Below are 21,191 nucleotides of genomic sequence, written 5' to 3'. Positions count from 1 at the left end.
ACAGGCCTTACTACAGTTTTGTAAATCTTCCCTTTTACTCTGCTGTCCCTTTTGTTACAAATCACCCCTGGCACTTGTCTAAACCTTTTTCACCTTCTTTGTACACTGTCCATTGCTTTGAACGGCTGACACCAGGCATTTAAATTCACTCGCCTTCACCGTCTCTGTTCCTTGAATCTTTAATCATAATTTATGGTAATATAACATAATTAAAAGAATCCAGGGATACTGTATCCAAGGGACAAGGCAAAAAAACAAAAAACAAAACACATCTTGACTTTATGTGCACAAAAACATTTCTGAAAACCACTATTGCATTGTTACAGTGGGTGTACAGTTCCTGTATCCAAGTTAAAACTGCAACAGGCAAAGAAGGGGGATATATAGAAAAAAAAAAAAAAAAAAAAAAAAAAAAAAAGCGTTCCAGGAAGTCTTCTACATGCTGTATACAGGGAGTGCAGAATTATTAGGCAAGTTGTATTTTTGAGGAATAATTTTATTATTGAACAACAACCATGTTCTCAATGAACCCAAAAAACTCATTAATATCAAAGCTGAATGTTTTTGGAAGTAGTTTTTAGTTTTAGCTATTTTAGGGGGATATCTGTGTGTGCAGGTGACTATTACTGTGCATAATTATTAGGCAACTTAACAAAAAACAAATATATACCCATTTCAATTATTTATTTTTACCAGTGAAACCAATATAACATCTCCACATTCACAAATATACATTTCTGACATTCAAAAACAAAACAAAAACAAATCAGCGACCAATATAGCCACCTTTCTTTGCAAGGACACTCAAAAGCCTGCCATCCATGGATTCTGTCAGCGTTTTGATCTGTTCACCATCAACATTGCGTGCAGCAGCAACCACAGCCTCCCAGACACTGTTCAGAGAGGTGTACTGTTTTCCCTCCTTGTAAATCTCACGTTTGATGATGGACCACAGGTTCTCAATGGGGCTCAGATCAGGTGAACAAGGAGGCCATGTCATTAGTTTTTCTTCTTTTATACCCTTTCTTGCCAGCCACGCTGTGGAGTACTTGGACGCATGTGATGGAGCATTGTCCTGCATGAAAATCATGTTTTTCTTGAAGGATGCAGACTTCTTCCTGTACCACTGCTTGAAGAAGGTGTCTTCCAGAAACTGGCAGTAGGACTGGGAGTTGAGCTTGACTCCATCCTCAACCCGAAAAGGCCCCACAAGCTCATCTTTGATGATACCAGCCCAAACCAGTACTCCACCTCCACCTTGCTGGCGTCTGAGTCGGACTGGAGCTCTCTGCCCTTTACCAATCCAGCCACGGGCCCATCCATCTGGCCCATCAAGACTCACTCTCATTTCATCAGTCCATAAAACCTTAGAAAAATCAGTCTTGAGATATTTCTTGGCCCAGTCTTGACGTTTCAGCTTGTGTGTCTTGTTCAGTGGTGGTCGTCTTTCAGCCTTTCTTACCTTGGCCATGTCTCTGAGTATTGCACACCTTGTGCTTTTGGGCACTCCAGTGATGTTGCAGCTCTGAAATATGGCCAAACTGGTGGCAAGTGGCATCTTGGCAGCTGCACGCTTGACTTTTCTCAGTTCATGGGCAGTTATTTTGCGCCTTGGTTTTTCCACACGCTTCTTGCGACCCTGTTGACTATTTTGAATGAAACGCTTGATTGTTCGATGATCACGCTTCAGAAGCTTTGCAATTTTGAGACTGCTGCATCCCTCTGCAAGATATCTCACTATTTTTGACTTTTCTGAGCCTGTCAAGTCCTTCTTTTGAACCATTTTGCCAAAGGAAAGGATGTTGCCTAATAATTATGCACACCTGATATAGGGTGTTGATGTCATTAGACCACACCCCTTCTCATTACAGAGATGCACATCACCTAATATGCTTAATTGGTAGTAGGCTTTCGAGCCTATACAGCTTGGAGTAAGACAACATGCATGAAGAGGATGATGTGGACAAAATACTAATTTGCCTAATAATTCTGCACTCCCTGTACCTGTGGTAATTTAAAATGTCCCGTGGCCTTAAAAAAAAAATAAAAAAATAAAAAAAATCAAAATTTAAAATTCAGTATAGAAATGAGGAAAATCACATCCGCTGAAGGACAGCGGCAATGTGGCTTGCTATCAGCACAAACTGGCAAGATCCTGAATCCTCAATGGCATGGGGCTATAGGTGTCATATCTAACCTGCACCATGATCTGCGATGACCCCATTAATGCTGATCCATACATGTATCTACATGCTTTGGAACAATGTGCTTCTACAGAGATGATGTCTTTTTAAGAACACACCCCTCTTCTTTCATCGTTGATATCGAGACACTGCTGAACTGCATTCATCAATTATTCCAGCTGAAATCTTTTAGAAATCGTATACATCCTGAAATATATCAACACATTTAAACATTCCCTTCATCAAACTGTTTTTAATTTTAAATTTAAAATATGTTCTCTATATCTCCATGTACTACATTTCTATATATGCAGAATGATAAAAACAAAAGATTAAATTACAGAATTATACATTCTATATACATAAGTATTATATTCAGTACAATGTGTCATGTGGTTCCTTGGTTTACTGGCTAGATCCTTAGGTCCAGCCTGGGATGAGATCCCACCCTTGGAGCAAGCTAGTGTACTACTAATGCTCGTCTACCTGCCTGGATAAATGGGAAGGTCGCATCAGGAATGGCCAAAAATGGCAAATTCTTTTCAATACAAATTGAAACGAATAAAAAATGGTGAGACTATACCAGAGGTCACATTTCAATAAATTATGAAATTTCAACAGGTGAAAATACTTGACTATCTCCACTCATATTTCATACAGTGGCCTTTGTCATGGATGCGTGCACCATGGTGGTTTAAATGTACAGTAAGATAAAATGTTCACACACAATGACCATGAACTAAGAAATAGAATAAAATAACTGAAATGACTCAGTGACCTTCACTTCTAAATAAGAAAATGATAATTTCATTGCAAATTGGTTCAAAACTGCTGTGTGCCATGCACCCACGCACCACTTGGGTTGTATGTTTTCTGAACTTGTTAAAAATTAACTCTCCGGTAAAAGTGTAAGTCAGTCAATCTGGCAAGTGTTACAATGTGCTAATACACATACACACACAGCGAGAAAATGCTAGGTTGTCAGATGGCACAGCCTCCCTCAATCCCCATTTGTGCTCTGCATGCTGGAACCAAAATGAAATTGACGAGTGAAACAACAGTCATAAACACGCTGCAGTTTTTAACATCCCACTAAGGGATCCAAGGCAGAGGAAACCATTTACTGATGGATGTTGTGTAAGAGAGATGAATTCGGGGTTTGAGGATTGAGATTATATTAGTGTTACAGTAAAGCTGGAGAGGAGCACTAAATTGGATTGTCTCAAAGGCACACTTTTCTCCCTCTCCTCTATTTAGATGGAAATCCCATGAAGCAAGAGGGACTGTTTTGACAGACAACAATAGCAAATATGATTAATCATAAAATGAAATGAATGAAGGCAGTGGCTTTGGCTCAGCTGTGGCCTTACAACACATAGCACCTTTACTGGCTTTTCTCATTTAGGGCAAGCTTTTAAATGTGCAAGTTTCCGAAATGGTGCAAAAAGTCATCCAGACACCATAACATCCTGAGGTCTCTGGCTTGACTTGTCCAAGCATGCTACTTGGAGCATAACCACCTAAACCTATATGGTGGTACATGCTCCACTTCCTGCACCACTGCCTCTTTATTTATCCCATCTTGCTTCTCCTTCTTCCTTGTTCTTCAGTTCTCACACACATGCACGCACACACAAAAACTCTGAACCTGCTACTCTGTAAGAAGATTGCAAATTTGTGTGCAAAATTGATGTGTGTGTGTTTGTGTGCAGAAGTTACTGGGCCTGTTACCTTCTGAAGTGCTGGAAAACTAAATTCAACACTAGAATTGTCCTATTTACACAACAAAGACATGGCAGAAACTGAGAGAGGAGGAAACCGTTAAAAACAGAAAGTGAGCTACACAGAGAGAAATTCAATTTCTCAACACGTGGGTTGTAATTTGCATTTGGTAAAAAAGGCGCATACATCTGGTACCTGTGAAAGACTTTCAGGTGACAGTGAAGGAACTTGCATCAATTACAGTAGTAGAGAGTTTTTCACAACACAAATATCAACTGAATTTTGTTATGTGGTTTGAAAGTTCATTTTATAACATATTTAATAACAACAATCTCTGTTTTTCATATGCTCAGCTAGATTTGTACTTTATATAGCTAATGTTATTAAGCAGATAAACTAATATGAATATTCACAATGATCTAAAATCAGTTTTATCTGACTGTTAGGATATCCCTCTTGCCCAGTTAAGATACAAATATTAATTATCAAGCTGTACAGCTGTTTCTTTCATTTACAAACTAACTGATTTTTAATGAAAAATCTACTATCAGGACAGTAACAGTAATGAACTCACACTCTTTAACCTATCACATGTCTGACAAATTCTTAATCCTGAAGCTAAACACCAGAGGTGTGGACTCGAGTCACATGACTTGGACTCGAGTCAGACTCGAGTCGTTCATTTTATGACTTTAGACTTGACTTGAAAAAATGTTCTAAGACTTGTGACTTGACTTGGACTTTTACACCAATGACCTGGGACTTGAATTGGACTTGAACCGGTTTACTTGAAAAGACTTGATATTTTACCCCAAATATAAAATTTAACATGCATATTTTAAAGAGATTGAAAATGTGACGTCATTCACGGGTAGAACCGCAAAGGATTCTGGGAACTCGTGGCAAGCGGTACTAGCGCACGCAGGCTTTCAATTAAAATCAGTTATACAGCGATAAAAAGAAACACAAAAATGTCAAGACCGGCAATAGCCGGTCGCATGACAGCCACGGGAAGCCGACGGGTAAAGAGATCGGTTGTTATCGGATTACGTCGTTGAAGAGAAATTGTTCGAGCCATGTTTCCGAAGTAACAAAGAGGCGACGGGTGGCCTGGATTGCAGCCATTCAAAGACCAAATATAACGTCCCAGAACACTCCAGCTCACAGGTTAGTCTGCTCCAAGCATTTCCACAAAGGTCAGTCTGCTGTTGTAGTTAATGCGTCATTTTTCTTAACATAATTGGTGATATAGGTTACAAGCAAGTCTGGCGCTGAACAGAAATTGTCGCGCTATGCTCCTTTGTTTATTGTGCATAAATAGTGAATTGTCCTGACACAATATTGCGTTTCGCTTCTGTTATTATGGTACATTGACAAAAACATATACTTTTATTCACAGGGTAAAACAGTTGTTTTGTATCACTAATTGCCCAGTGCGATTACAGCATACTGTAACATTCACAAGAACCAGACGGTTGGGTCTCAGTTTGTCCGTTTATTTGGCACATAAGCAAGAGGATTGCTAACTCAGGGGAGAGCGCCTTCGTACTCCACCTCTCTTCAGCCTCGCACACACTTACACCCCGAACCACCAGGTCCCCCCTCCCCTTCCTGAACACCACCCTCCCTACTTCCTGCAGCACAACCAAAACATGAATCTTAAAGGAACAACAACAGTGTGCAGAGATAACCAACATGTCACTGTACAATAACACTTAACCATCGTTACAATGCCCCCCCAGCAATAAGTTCCTCGTCCCCGAGGGAACGACACAGTCTCTGAGGCGGGGTGGTAGCCTACGTTCCCTCCTTGACCTCCTGAGCCCCTGAGGTGGACGCGGAGTTCGGGGCTTTGGGGTGAAGAGTCCGAGGGAGGGGAACGCAGCGCCGGTCGGGGGCCCCTCTGAGCAGGGTCATGGACGCTCTGTACACGTCCCTCTGGGAAGGAGGGGAGGGACTGCCCTCTGTAGGGGGCCATCCGGTCTCTGTGCAGCGCTACTATCCTCCCCCTAGGAGGCAACTGCACCCTGTAAACAACCTCCCCCACTCGCTCTAGGACGCTGCAAGGCCCCACCCAGCTGCTATCCAGTTTAGGACACCGTCCCTTCTTCCTCTTTGGGCTGTAGACCCACACCAGCTCCCCAGCACGGAAGTGCCTCCCCTTAGTGGTGATGTCGTAATTCCTCTTTTGGCGCAGGCCTGCCTTCGCCAGCTGCTCTCGGGCGTAGGAATGTGCAGAATCCAGCCGGTCCTGCAGCTTCCTTGCGTAGTCCCGGCCCGGTGGTGCCTCTGGCGCGTCCGGGGGCTTCCCAAAAGCCAACTCTGCAGGAGTTCTCAGCTCCCTCCCTAACATGAGCAGGGCAGGCGTACATTGGGTGGAGTCCTGCACTGCCGACCTGTAGGCCATGAGGGTAAGGGGAAGATGGTAATCCCAGTCCCGTTGGTGTTCTGAGGTAAGGATGGCTAGCTGCTGGGCCAGCGTCCTGTTAAACCTTTCCACCAGCCCATCGCTTTGGGGGTGAAGTGGGGTGGTGCGGGTTTTCTTAATCCCAAGGCATTCACACATGGCAGCAAATACCTTTGACTCAAAGTTACGCCCCTGGTCACTGTGGAGGGTCTCTGCTGTTCCAAAGCGGCTGAACATCCCCTCCACTAATACATCAGCGACAGTCTCAGCCTCCTGATCTGGGATGGCGTATGCTTCCGGCCACTTGGTAAAACAGTCCATTGCCACAAGAGCATAGCGATTTCCTCTGTCTGTGCGAGGAAATGGGCCCATGACGTCCACAGCTACTCGCTCCATTGGGGCTCCTGCTGGTTGCTGCTGAAGCTGAGCCCGGGACTGGTCCTGTGGCCCTTTGTGTGAGGAACATGCATCACAGCTGCGGCAAAAGTCCTCCACATCCCTCCGCTGTTGACCCCAGTAATAGCCCTGGCGGAGGCGGCGGAGAGTCTTGGAGACCCCAAAGTGGCCGGAGCCAGTGCTCCCACGGCAGGCTTCCAGCACAGCTGGCCTCAGCGACCTTGGCACCACAACCTGCCACCTCTCCTCCCCCGTGGCAGGATCCTTCCAGGCACGCTCCAACACCCCCTCCTTCAGCCTGAGAGCTGCAAACTTGGCCCATAGCCCCCTGGTACAGATGGAAAACCCAGTGACCTCATCCCAAAGGGGTTGCTCCCCCTTCTCCAGCCACTGCAGGACCGGCAGCAGGTCCGTGTCTTGTTCCTGCCGTGCCCTCCACTCCGCTGCATCCACCACCAGAAGAGCCCTGCAGGCGAGCTGTGCTGCTCCGTCTATTGTCGTGAGTTCCCGCTCTATTTCCTCTCGTTTCTCACAGTAACGGCAGCCAGCTGCAGCACATGGGCGGCGAGAGAGGGCGTCTGCGTTAGAATGGTGCGTCCCTGCTCTGTGCTCCACAGTGAAATTGAAGGCTTGGAGCTCCTCCAGCCAGCGAGCCACCTGTCCCTCTGGCTCCCTGAAAGACATCAGCCACTGAAGGGCAGCATGATCAGTTCTGATAACAAATGCTGTGCCGCACAGGTAGTACTTAAAGGGTCTCACCCCCGCCACCACAGCCAACAGCTCTCGTCGTGTGACACAGTAGCGCCGCTCACTCCTGTTCAGGACCCGGCTGAAGTACGCCACCACCTTCTCCCCTTCCGGCCCAACCTGCGACAACACCGCTCCCAGCCCCACATTACTTGCGTCAGTGTCTAGGACAAAAGGCAGGTCGGGGTCAGGGGGGGCAAGGACTGGGGACTCTGTCAGCGATCTGCGGAGGGTGTCGAACGCCTGCTGACAGTCCTGGGTCCAGATGAAGTCACGGTCCTTCTGTAGCAGGTGGAAGAGTGGTGCGGCTATGGAGGAAAAGCCCTTCACAAACCTCCTGTAATAAGACGCCAGTCCTAGGAAGCTTTTGAGCCTTTTCTGGTCTGCTGGTGTGGGCCACTCGGTAATGGTGTGAATTTTTTCCTCCAACGTGCTGATGCCCTCACGACCCAGCTTGTGGCCCAGAAACTCCACCTCCCTCCTCATGAAGTGGCACTTGTCGGGATGCAGCTTCAGGCCTGCAGCCGCCACCCTCTCCAACACTTGTCTCAGGGCATCCAGGGCAGCATCAAAGGAGCTCCCGTGCACTAGAAGATCATCCAGGTAAACCAGACACCGTTGCCGTGGGACGCCAGCCAGCACACTGTCCATAAGCCTCTCGAAGGTCGCGGGAGCGTTGCAAAGACCAAAGCTCAGGACTTTGAACTGCCATAGTCCCCTGTTAGTGCAGAAGGCTGTCTTCGGTCTGGATTCCGGGGACAGTGGCACCTGCCAGTAGCCACTCCGCAGGTCCAGGGTGGAGAACCAGGAGGACCCGGCTACTAAGTCGAGAGCCTCATCAATCCTGGGAAGGGGGTAAGAGTCCTTCTTCGTCACTTTGTTGAGTGGTCTGTAGTCCACACAGAAACGCATCCTAGGACTTTTTTTTTTTTAGGCACCATCACCACCGCGGAGGCCCACGGGCTATCAGATGGCTCTATGATGCCCGCCTTCATCATTTCACACAACTCTCTGTCCGCAGCCTCCTGATGAGCCAGGGGCAGGCGGCAGGGGCGCACTTTAATAGGCTGGGCATCCCCGGTCTCAATGACGTGCTCTACCAAGTGTGTCAAGCCAACATCACTTTCTTTCAGGGCAAAAATGTCACTAAACTCTTTTAGTACCTGCCATAGACTCTCTTGCTGCTGTGGAGTCAGCCCCTCACAGTTCTTTGACCAGATACTCCTCACTGCTGAGAGCCTCTCCTCCTCCTCCTCCTCCGCTCGCTGTTCTGCTGGCGGGTCTGCAGGGGTCTCTGCGGTGGAGGTGGACGCCGCGGCAGATGCTGTGCAGACCGGGGGAGGAATAAGCGGCACCTTCTTCCCATCAGGGAGTACGAGGAAGCCTTTGCCTAAGTCCAGTACACCACCAATGGCTCGTAAAAAATCCAGCCCAAGGATGCAGGCGTCCTGCACGTCAGCCACCCAGGCAGCATAAGACACACCGAGGTCCCCCACCTTGAACTGGAACACTCCCCTCCCTCTCATTGGGGCCAAATCACCGGTCACAGTCTTAAGTTGCACATTAGTCGGTTGCACAGCAGCTCCGGTTGGGACAACATCGGGTCGGACCAGCGTTGCATTGGACCCCGTGTCCAGCAGGGCCGTACAGGACACCCCCGCAATCGTCACTGGAACATGGCAAAAGCCGCCAACCTGGGTCCAGCCCACAGCGATGGCCGCACCGGGTGGAGGTGGCGGTGGTGTGGGGATGTCGTTCTCCCAGGCCCGTGTACTCCCGCCTACACGGGCCCGTGGGCGTTTCCCTGAACCGCTGCGAGCTTGGGGCACTGCCTGATGAGGTGTCCGACTTGTCCACATCCCCAGCAGCTCTGTGGTCGGCGGTGTGGGCCAGCCCGAGGGGAAGGCGACTGCAGCGAAGCTGCCTGCACCAAACTGCACAGGCCTGCTGGCGTCTCCATCTGTTCCACAGGTGCTGACACAGCCCTCACCACGTGTGCGTCATCAGCGCCCCCAGAGGATCCTGCAAGCATCTCCCTCTCCAACGCTAGCTCCAGGGCTGCACTGAGTGTGGCCGGCCGAGCAAGCTGAGTTTGCATACGGAGCTCTTTAGGGCTCAGGGCCTGCAGGAACTGGTCCCGAGCTAACTCCGCCTGCACTGATGGTGGCATGCTGTCATACGCCCTCCGGCAAAGGCACTCGACTTCATGGGCCAAAATGCGGAGGGGCTCACCTGGCAATCTGCGTCTGTTGTGGAACTCCGACCTCAGCAGCACTGGTTGGTTATACTGCCCGAAGCGCCTCTGAAGTGCTCCGACCAGAGCATTATAATCTCCCCTCTGCTCCTCGGTCAGCAGCAGCAGGCATGCAGCTGCATCCTCACACAGGCACAAAGCCAATTGGAGAGCTTTATGTTCCTCCGACCAGCCAGCTGCAACAGCTAACAGCTCGAACTGTGCGATAAACACTTCCCATGGCGTCTTGCCGCTGAACTTAGGCGTTTTTATATTCGCTGCAGCTTGCTGGGCGCCGCCATGTTTGTTTACATCACGTGACGGCGCGCCAAGCGAGGTCGACTCCTTCCCGCCGGAATCGCGGCTGCTGTGTGAACAGTTCCCGAGCCTAGTCAAACCGGGGGAAAATCCAGCCTCGGCAGACAGCCGCAGCGCCGTTTCCCTCACTCCATGGGCGGGCGGGCGAGCGCGAACGAACCTCCCTCTCCTCCGTCTCCTTCTTAATCTTGCCCGGCAACATCCTCGTCTCGTAACGGCAAGCGTCGCTAGCAACAGGGTGTCGGGCGTTCTGGGGTTCTTTTTTCTTTCTTCACTTCTGACACCAATGTAACATTCACAAGAACCAGATGGTTGGGTCTCAGTTTGTCCGTTTATTTGGCACATAAGCAAGAGGATTGCTAACTCAGGGGAGAGCGCCTTCGTACTCCACCTCTCTTCAGCCTCGCACACACTTACACCCCGAACCACCAGGTCCCCCCTCCCCTTCCTGAACACCACCCTCCCTACTTCCTGCAGCACAACCAAAACATGAATCTTAAAGGAACAACAACAGTGTGCAGAGATAACCAACATGTCACTGTACAATAACACTTAACCATCGTTACAATACAATATTATTGTCACTGCTACATTTCTGTGATGAACCAGAAATTATTTCCACTACTAATTAATTACCGTTGAGCTCAAAGGTCCTATTAATAAACTGTTAACGAATGTGTATTTATGACGACGATTTGTGAGACTGGTAAACTTATGATACGTACGATGGTCTTTACTTTCTACACGGTGCATTTCAAGGTCCTGTACCCATCCGTCGGTAAACTGTACCTGGGCTTGTTGCAGTGACCGGAAGTTACTAAACTTCATGAGTGTATGCGCTCACTCCAAGAAGCGTATAATTATAAATATGCATATAAATATGCTACGATGAGATAGCTGACTTCATCTAACTAGCAAATGTTTTCCAGGCTACGTTGGTGATGCAGTTTTTTTTTTTAAATGATATTTAAAAAAAAAAAAATCATTTATTTATGTATGATATTTTTGTCATGCGATTTTAAAGCCGGTCCTACAACCGCATCCAAGAATAACATGCAGCTTATCTCAGAACTGTTGGTGAAAATTATTCTTGGAGCTAGGTTTAATTGAGCTGCATTTTAAAGAGGTGCAATTTCACAATTTGTGTATATTTTCTAAGTTCACTATTTTGTCATGTGTTGAGAAAAACACAGATTTAAAAATTACATGGTCTAATATTTACATTTAGCATATAACTGCAACATGCTTTTTTCGTTTTTTTTTTTTAAAGACTCGAAAGGACTTGAAATTCAAAATTTCAGACTTGTGACTTGACTCGGACTTTTACACCAGTGACTTGAGACTCGACTCTGACTTGCCTGACATTACTTGAGACTTGACTTGAGACTTGAGGATAAAGACTTGAGACTTACTTGAGACTTGCAAAACAATGACTTGGTCCCACCTCTGCTAAACACACAGGTAGAGCTTCATTTTTAATATTTTTGCCGCTGAATATAACAATTTGTTTTGATGAAGCCACTGACATAGTTGATTCCGACTTATATAGAAAGTGTGGTTTAGGTGATTTTTTTTTAAAACAATGTCTTTTTATTAAGAGTTTTTCCTTTATACATATAAAGAAAAAGAGAAGAAAAGGATTACAGATTATCTGTACATTTGGGGTAATTTGCCCATAATGTGAAATATAAAAGAAAAGAAAGTGAAATAAAGAAAAAGAAAGAAATATAAATATAAGTATAATATTTCCCCAGATAACATAATCCCTGCAAAATAATCCCATTCATTCCCACCCAGGTCACTGCCCTGGACCTGTACACTGTATTTCCACACCTGACATGAGGGAGATGCACACAGACAAAAGTGAATGCACCTGAAAAATTCTTATAGATTTTGAAATGCATCAAAGAAAGGACCCCCCATGCTTTGAAATTTCCCAGTAGAGTTCTGGAGTCTTATTTTTGTCCAGTTTTAGACACGACACGAGGTCATATAACCATTGTTTGTGAGTGGGAGGGGCAGCGTCCCGCCACCTCAGTAGGATTGCTCTCCTGGCCAACGGGGAACAGAATGATAACACCTGTCTTTTAGAGGCCAGTAGAAGCACCTTATTCCCACTGATGCCAAACAGGGCAAGAAGGGTGTTAGGGGCCAGCATCACACTGAGAATCCTGGACAGGGTATGGGAAACCTCTGTCCAGAACTGAACGAGACTGGGACAAGACCAGTACATGTTCAGTTTCAGTAAGGCTTTAGCAGTTTTGCATCTGTCACAATAGGATAGATACAAGATAATCTGGATTTTGAGAAATGGGCTCTATGCATCACTTTGACCTGAATTAAGCAGTAGCGGGCACATAATGACGTTGTGCTGACATGTTTGAGTATGGAGGCCCATGTTTTGTCATGGATTGTCATGTCTAAGTCTTCTTTCAAACCCTGGCTCCAATACTGTGGAACGGTTTACCCTCCTCACTGCGCACCATCGACACGGTGGCCTCTTTTAAAAAACGCTTAAAATCATCTTCAGCATTTGGTAATATGTTGTCTTATTGTTTACTATTGCTTGTTTATATGTTTATAGTTCTTCTAATTGTGTTGACAGTTTTTAGTGAACCTTTGAACAGCTTTTTTTCTAAAAAGTGTATATAAATTTTACTACTTACTTTACTTCCCACAGTGTCTCGAGTTTGGATGAAGAGGTATGTTTCAAGTATAACATTTTATTGTAAAGCAGGGAGATCAGCCCTCTATTGTTTGGACTGAGTTGTAGGATAGTTTCTAATATTGTAGGCTTTGGTGGAGGGCTTGAGCCTGCAGTCTGGGAACAAATAAAGCGCCTGGCTTGCAAGTATCTGAAAAAGTGTGATGGTGGCAGACTGTATTTGTTAGCAAGTTGTTTAAATGATGCTAGTTTGCTGGCTATGAATAGGCCCTTAAAGCAAGTTATTCCACTTCTGTGCCACTCCACAAATCCACCATCCTGGATAGAAGGTTTAAAGAGATGGTTAGATGCATCACTCTCTAAAATTAAAGCTATGCAAAACTTATATTAGTAAGCTGAGGGAATGTATCACTCTCGCCGTCTCTCTGTTCCTCTGTCTTTCTCCCAAGGCTTGAGATGGCTCCTCTACCATCTGTTACCCAAAGCACAGTTAGAATCATGTGTTAGTACATCATGTAGCTAACTGTTTCTCTGTAAGTGTCACATACATATCTGTTCCCAGGATAATGTTAGAAGAAGTGTTTAAATAAAAGTTGCTGGACTGCCCCGGCGAGCACTCAGCAAGAAGTTCACTGTGCATGCTATTGCTTCCTTGCAAGTAAATAAATGCATGTGTCTCACTTCACAAGATAATTTTTCTAACATTTCCTTTAGTAATTGACTTCTTTTCAAACATTAGAGAGAAGATAGAACCTCATAATCCATAAAATTGTTATGGTCCAGGCAACTCAGTCGGGGCATCGGACACAAATTATCTAGGGAATGGTCAACACTGACAGAGAGCCTCTTAAATATTTACCAAGTGCACCCTAGACAAGCAGCTTTATGATGGCAGGAGATTTGCTTGAGACAGAGAGCATCAGCAAATGTCCGGGTGAATCATCTTAGGGACATAAATAAAATATAGCAAAGCAATGCTTTAAAAACCTCAGTGGTCCATCCTGTCAGATTCAGTCTGTCTCTGAGATGACCCACTCTAGGTCAGCAGACCAAAATCACAGTGTAACCGATTAGCTAAGTAGAACATAGAAAGTAGAGCCCAATAATCCAAGAATTTTTAGGTTTTTACAGAATTTTAGGGATTAAAAAAAAAAAACAAGCAAACAAAAACAATGTTCTGCTGACACCAAGTCACTCCGTATTTTGTATTTCATGTTAGAATTACATAAAAAGTGCAGATTACGGGGTAACTGTTTATTGTATTTCCAGCAATGGATTTCACAAGCTAGTTAGCAACTTACTGTGGAGATACTACTGGTCTTTGGACTACTTGTCTGTTTAGCTGTGACATATGTTTTGCAGACAGTAAGACCAATGGAGTTTGTGGCCCAACTGAACAAGCTGAGAAATAATTCCTAAAATATAATTTCTACATTAATTTTGGAGAATGTGTACAGCGACACATCTGCAAAATAGCCTGTGGCAGCCTAATTTGAGCCAGTAATAACAGTAGTACATGCCACAAAACACAGCAACATAAATGCAACATAAAGTAAAAAAAAAAAAAAAACCTGAAAACTTCAGTCTTAGAGAGAAATACCTGATGATTGTTTCTTTGATCACACCACATCTCGTCAAATTCAGAGCTATAAACCAAAAGCAAGAAATACTGTGCAGTATTATAAATCACAAGTAGGCAAATGCTGAATAAACAGTGGTAGCACCTACTTCAGTGTAATACAATCTTCCTATGACAATCTGTGTGAATTCAGTGATGCATACAGTAACATGCCTGCAAACACCTGAGGTTGTCATGTGCAAATACAGAGAACAGCCTTGTACCATACAAGGCTACGTTTTGGGTGCTTCTTGGGGGATTTTTCTTTTATGTGATTGAAATCTAATTTTCTGAACCAAAGCTGAACCCATTTCGACAAAACACACTGTGACAGAAACTTCATGCTGTTGTGTAAATGTAAAGGTCAATGAAACGTGCTAAAATTGCATTTTACAGCACTGTGCCTCATGAGATTGAAATTTGAAAAAAGTTAAATTTTAAATAACTGAGCCATGCACCCTCATAGCTTTTTATATCAGTACGCTTATGTCTGAAATGTAGAGAAACAGACATAAAGATTAGTATTTCTTTTTAGATTTTAGTGACCACATTCGATTGACCATGATGTGTATGTAAAAGGGAATGCAGTTAATTTTGTTTGTAATTTCATTAACGTTTCTCCAGCCTAGTTTTGAGGGAAGAAAAGCAACAAAATAAGCAGTTACTCAAAGCACCAGCAAAACACACTACAACTTTAAAGCACCCACAGATTTCATTCTTTGTGTATATCTTAATTTTCACAATAACTTTAAATCTTTAAGGGCAATTATCTCAAATGTTGATGACCTCTTAACCAGCTATAACTGGGCAAGGTGATGGCAAACATCTCAGAAGCCCTACAAACAAGTTTGAAAAAAAGAGGGTTAAAACATAAAAATCCCAAATAAAATAATGTCCTTTTTTCAATCTAACTCTGAGACACCACTGGGAATGAAAAATAGTCAAAATTCTTTGCTCTACCAATTGCCTAGCTATGGAGCTGTGGTTAGGCTAATGTAAAGGCATTACCAATAGGAAACAATATGATAAGGGTTAAATTACTCAAGAAAAAGTTCACATTGAAGGTTTCTGATGGGCAGACCACAAATCATAAGCCAGAAGGGAGATGCTGAAAACAGACCAAACGTCACTAGAGACCATCTTAGATGATCCATCCACAACACATTGTTGCTACTCACCAAGTACTCCCCATGGACCGATTAATCTTTTCTGAGCACATGAGTGGTGGTAATAATGATTAGTCGAATAAGCTGAGAATGACTAATTACTGTGTGGGTGCTTGTTTATATTATATAAAATAAGCATTCAAAAAAAAAAAAAAAAAAAAAAAAAAAAAAGCATTAGAGCACTTTAAAAAGCCTCAACTAACACTTTAGAAACTTGTACATGGAGAAAGTGTTCATACATCACTGAAACTGAGTCCAAGGTAGAAAAGGTGATGGCACACAGTACCATAATTACACCCCTTTACACATCCTCTACAGTGAAAAACAACAAATAGCAAAGTTTTACAGTTTAGAGCAAAATGTCAATCACATATATTTAATCTCTGTAATATCTGCAATTGGTATATATTAGAGCTATTTCTTATAGGTCCTCTTATAAGTCTGTTACTATCCTTATAGTCTTGGAGCAACTGTAACCACATAATTTCTTCAGGGATTATTAACCTCCTAGGACCTGGCGTCCACATATGTGGACATCACATTTTGGGTTGTCTAGACCAAAAATACTAATTTTCTAAATTTGCTCTACAAGGGACTGATATCCACTTACAGGGACATTATACTGCCACTGTTCTATTGAAATTTTAAACAAATATCCTCATATGTGCATCCCATTTTTCTCAGAAACAAAAATCAGGTTTAAAAAAAATAAAAAATAAAAATAAAAATAAAAAAAATAAAAAAATCTGGTACTTCTTTGTTTTTACACTCATCAGGTCCCAAAAAGCCCAAATATCAAAGGGAAATAAAAAAATGGAAGAGTTCGGGTCTTAGGAGGTTAAAGTATTCTGATTGATAAAGCAGATTTGAGTAAATGCTTAATGCTTTTATATTCATCAAAAATATATCTACATGGACAAGAAAAAGGGCATTATACTGTTTAAAAACAAAACAAAACAATAAAAACCAACCAGATCAGTTTGATCAGTTTATTATCAGAAGTAATAAAACAAGAAACAGCAGCAGGAACAGTTATTAGATGTAGAGCTGCAGGGAATAAGTTCCACACCTTCAACTTCTCAGCAAGGTAACCAACTCCTTTCCCTGTGCCCTGCCATTGGCAGGCCCATGCAGAGTGCAGCATAAAATCAGATCATGGTTACTCACAGAATGATAGAAAAAGCCAATTATAGCCGGCCCCCAGAATTCTGTGATTTGTAGTAGAAAGCCACAGTTGCTGTTACCGTCACTGATTACAGGTGCGGCCAAATCAATCAAGAGACTGTCACTGGAACCCCAAATACACAGAGAAGAAATCTGATTTAAGAGCCAACCCTACAGTAATAATTTGTGCTGGTTATAATGATGTTTCGAGAGCTGATCATTGGATACACTTCAGCACTTTCCTTCAGACTGAACCATGTCCAGAACTACTGGGTGGACTTGCAAAAAATTTGGTTTTTGGTACATTCATTGTTTCAGTAGCATACATTTTTATAAAATTCTTGCAATCCCATGATTTGTCGTCTCATACAGTACCACCAGAATGTCAAAGTAATATATGTGACACATTTGTGGATAATATGGAAGAAACAACCACCAATAACTGTGTCTTTAAGATTCTCATATGCCTCTAATGTTTATCAGACAACAACTAGCAGAGGTATGTTAAAAAACAAACAAACAAACAAACAGACACCTCAAGTCAATGACTAGTCACTTAAGCATCTGGTTGCATAACTAACTAAAGTTAGCATTAGATTTTGCAACCCATTACTTGATAGTTTAGCTAATGCGCTTGAGTGTAAATCTCTTGTAAGCTGCTTTGCAACCCACCTCAAACAATTCAATTTCATGCTATTCATTATGTTTATGATTTAATTAACATCACACCCAATGTCAGTCAGTTTGCTCTTTTCTGTGAGTTCTTCCTGCTGCTGCCCTTGCCTTTTTGCTTTTCATGTATGTGCATGGAAGCGCAAAGATGTGGGTCCCAGAGAGCCATAGCAGTCCTATTTTGACTAAAGCTGTTCTGACAGAAGTACATTTCTGACTGACATGTCATGCAAGACCAGTGTCATCCCAAATCAATACTCGGATACATGCTGGATAACACCTGTGCTTGACCGAGTAGAAGACATTATTCCCCATATCTGACTGACGTGTTATATTGCACCAGCAGACAACAGGTTTAGTGAAATTTAAATGTTCTTCATTCTGACTAATATTACTTATCACATGCCATGACAAGAACGACAGAAAATTATTACCTAATAAAATAATAAATTCTCAAGTCAATGCCTTTGAGCCATTGTCAGTGACCTGTACTGTGACACCACTCTCCCTTACTTAGTTGTGCTTCCAAATGGAATAAAATGAACAGCAAAAAGCTTTAAAAAAAACTGGGCAGCATGGAAAGACCTTAACACTTCACCTCAGAGTAGTCAAACAGATTAAATAGCTGTTAGATGAAAATACAGGATACACTAAGAATCAAACAATGCACTTGCTACAACTGTCATGGTTGTCAAATCAACTGCAGATATTCTTTAGAGGCAAAGGAAAAGAAAATGTAATACAGGCATTATACATGTGAACTAAAACAATATTACTATAATGAAATACGGGACGATATAAATTGATATAATTATAAGTTCCCTGTGTACAATGTGTCACATTTTTCGGAAGAAATTTCTTCCACTGGATAGTTTTTTATATATTATATATTAAATTATAGCTCTCCTCCTGAGAAAAGACTAAATTAAAAGCATAAAGGGCCTCAAAAGAACATAATTCAGAGATGGCATAGTGTCTATGAAAAAATGAAACAGACAGACAGAAAGGAAGAAATTGGAAAGGAAAGAGGATGTATCAGATTGCAGAGTGAGGTGCGAACAGCATAATGTGAGTAACTGTGAGATATTGCTTCAAGAAACATGTGGGAGTGGATAAACACATGTCCCAGATGCCTCAGCAGCCAATGGTATATGCCCCAGTCATGGAACGCTTCCCAGAGCACTAATTTTGCTTCATTTCCCGTTCCATCCTTTGGTAATGAATAGCATTTATCACTGCAAGGATGTGTCTGTGGCTGCATACAAGAAAAAGAGGCAGAAGGGGTAAGACGGAGACAATGGAAGGACAAGTAATTTTCCTCATGCTCAACGGTGACAAGCTGGACTAATTAAATCTTTTATCTCAATCATTATAATCAATAAGGTCCTGACATGCAAATCTTTTGGTCTCCATAATTACACCCTTAAAGTCTCTTATACATTGTGTCAAGAAATGTCAAGGTTCAACATTCAGAGCAACAGAGGCAGAAAGAAACATTCTCTGGAAATGAGTGCTCATCAACCATGCTGTGCGGATGTAGTCTGAGTTTCGGCTAGGGGGATCAATGCTCTGTGCAGCCATTGTCACCGCATGCTGACTATACTTCTGATGCTGCCTCCTCCCTTCTCATCCACATGTGGTCCAGAGGACAAGATTCAGCTGTGGTGCACTGTGCCAAGCAGTTTCAGCCTGGACTTCTCTATGAGCTTAACAGGGAGTGCAGCCCTCTCATTGTTTAGCACTTCAAAGGAAATGAGAAAAAAAAAAGAGGGAAGCAAAAGGAGGAGAGAGACAAAAGGGGAGTGAGAGAGAGAGAGCGAGAGGAACTGACAAACGCAGAGTGAGAAAGTGTAAAAAAAGAGGGGGGGGGGGGGGCAGAGGGATACAGAGTAGAAAGTGGCTGAGTGGCTGCAAAAAATATGTAATAAACATGAACCTAGCAGACACATGAAGTAATATACCGTGAGTCCAATTGAAAAAGAAAGACACTGTCCTATGGTCAAACAGTTCAGATTCATAAGGTCCCAAATATATTATATTCACTTCATATGATATTTTGGTTTTAACCATCTTGCGCATAAACTTTCAAAATCAAAGTACAGCACATTTCTTCAAATGTTTTACAGCTTTGACAGTGATATATTCAGCATGTGAGCCATACTTTTGCTTTTAGCAAGAGCCTACAAGTCTTCATTCCTAAAAGACAAAAGGAATGGTTTAACAGTACTTCCCAAAAACAAAGCAAAATTAACATACCTCTCATGTGGTTAAGTTTGAGAGATTTGTGACATAAAAAGAAACAGTGCCATGGTTGGAACTGGTGTTTTACAGGGTTTCGAGTTTGCACGTCTCTTGGTATCTGAGTTTTTTCTTGCTACTCTAGTTTTCTTCCCTCTGTCCAAAGACATCCATGTTAATTGGTGATTCTAAATCGGCCACAGGCGGCTGTGTAATAGACTGGCCAGGGTGTTCAAACCAGTTGCATAACATCAGCTTTATCTGTCAATCCTGTCACTCTACTTGGATGAGCATTTAAGAAAACTACTGTGAGAAAATTGTTAGCATTGGGATTTTTATTTAAATTGTTTTTCTTGTTTCTTGGAAAGCCATAGGAGAAAACAGACACCCCTTGAGCATAGAAAACTAGAGAGATTTGCAGAGCAAGAAAAAAAACAAACAACAACCCCCACCCAAAAAAAAAAAACAGCCGTTTCGCTGGGATAAAAAGAGGACATGCAGAAGCACAAAAGCCACTCCGAAAAGACAGCCATCCCGTACATCTGTGCCAGCAGGACTACCACTCCGATGTGCGACTTTACAGTTACAAGAGGAACCATAATGGAGCGCTGATCTAATGGTCCCACAGGATCTCTGCTAGTAGGGGTGAGTAGACAGTTAGCTTAGTCTACTGCCTGAAATCAAAGTAGTAAAATAAGGAAAGTGTCTTTAGTCTTTTTAGAGTTTTTGTTAGTCACCTGTTCTCACTGCAAATAAAATACTTGAGGTGATGAGTGCACCTTACCAAGAAATGGTAAAACACATTAGTCATTGTAAACCAACAACTTGTCATTTTTAGATTTTCATTTTTCAGATTGTCGAGATTACTGATAATGAGACATATTTTTGTAAGTGTTGAAGAAAGCTGGTTACAGTATTTCACTCACAATCTGCCAATTTAAACTGTCTCTGTGTAACCTCTAACACACATTATAGTGTAGATCTATACGACGTGGCTATTTACTTTATTACCATTTATATAAGTCTCTATTTAGTGTTTTAGAAAGGACCACTTCATGTTGGCAAGTGAACAAATACAAAGTTAAATCACCAGTCTACTTTTCAGGTTAAAAAACATTAAATTAAAAACTGCAGAAAGCTCTTTCCTTGTTAATAATGAAGCGCTAGGACTTCAGCTCACCCCTTTTGCTCCATCACATACTTGATTATGTGTCTCAGTCTGGCTGTTCGGGGGAGAGAGTGTCCGTTAATAGAAGAATAGAATAGAATGCCTTTATTGTCACTATACAGTTGTACAATGAGATACAGAATCCATGTAATATAAAGACACAGCATTCAATTCCAATGTGAAGCTGTTTTCTCTCTCACTCTGCAGTACAGTGAGGTCCATAAACATTTGAAAGCTACTATTTTTATAGTTTTGACTCTGTACACCATCGCTGTGGATTTATAATCAAATAATGTGTGATTGAAGTGCAGACTTTCAGCTTTAACTCAAGAGTGCTGCATGCACTGTTTAAAATTCCAGCATTTATATACATAATCCCCAATTTTCAAACGCTGCAAAGTAACTGAAAAACACAAAACAATTTTACATAAGTTGTTAAAAGGTGTAAATTAATCTTTATTCAATAATCTCTGAAATATATTAATGAGCCAAAA

At 42.8% G+C, this 21,191-nt stretch overlaps 1 protein-coding gene across 2 annotated transcripts in view; it reads right to left on the bottom strand.

Annotated features, from left to right (window-relative positions):
- Positions 1 to 21,191, bottom strand: part of LOC120714798 (protocadherin-15-like) — a 224,120-nt gene that overhangs the window by 175,876 nt on the left and 27,053 nt on the right. The gene's annotated exons all lie outside the window — the stretch shown is intronic.

Source organism: Simochromis diagramma, unplaced genomic scaffold (genome assembly GCF_900408965.1).
Source record: "Simochromis diagramma unplaced genomic scaffold, fSimDia1.1 OVJJ01000421.1, whole genome shotgun sequence".
Classification (NCBI taxonomy): domain Eukaryota; kingdom Metazoa; phylum Chordata; class Actinopteri; order Cichliformes; family Cichlidae; genus Simochromis; species Simochromis diagramma.
Note: the sequence above shows the minus strand (reverse complement) of the source record. Positions and strands in the feature narration are given on the sequence as shown.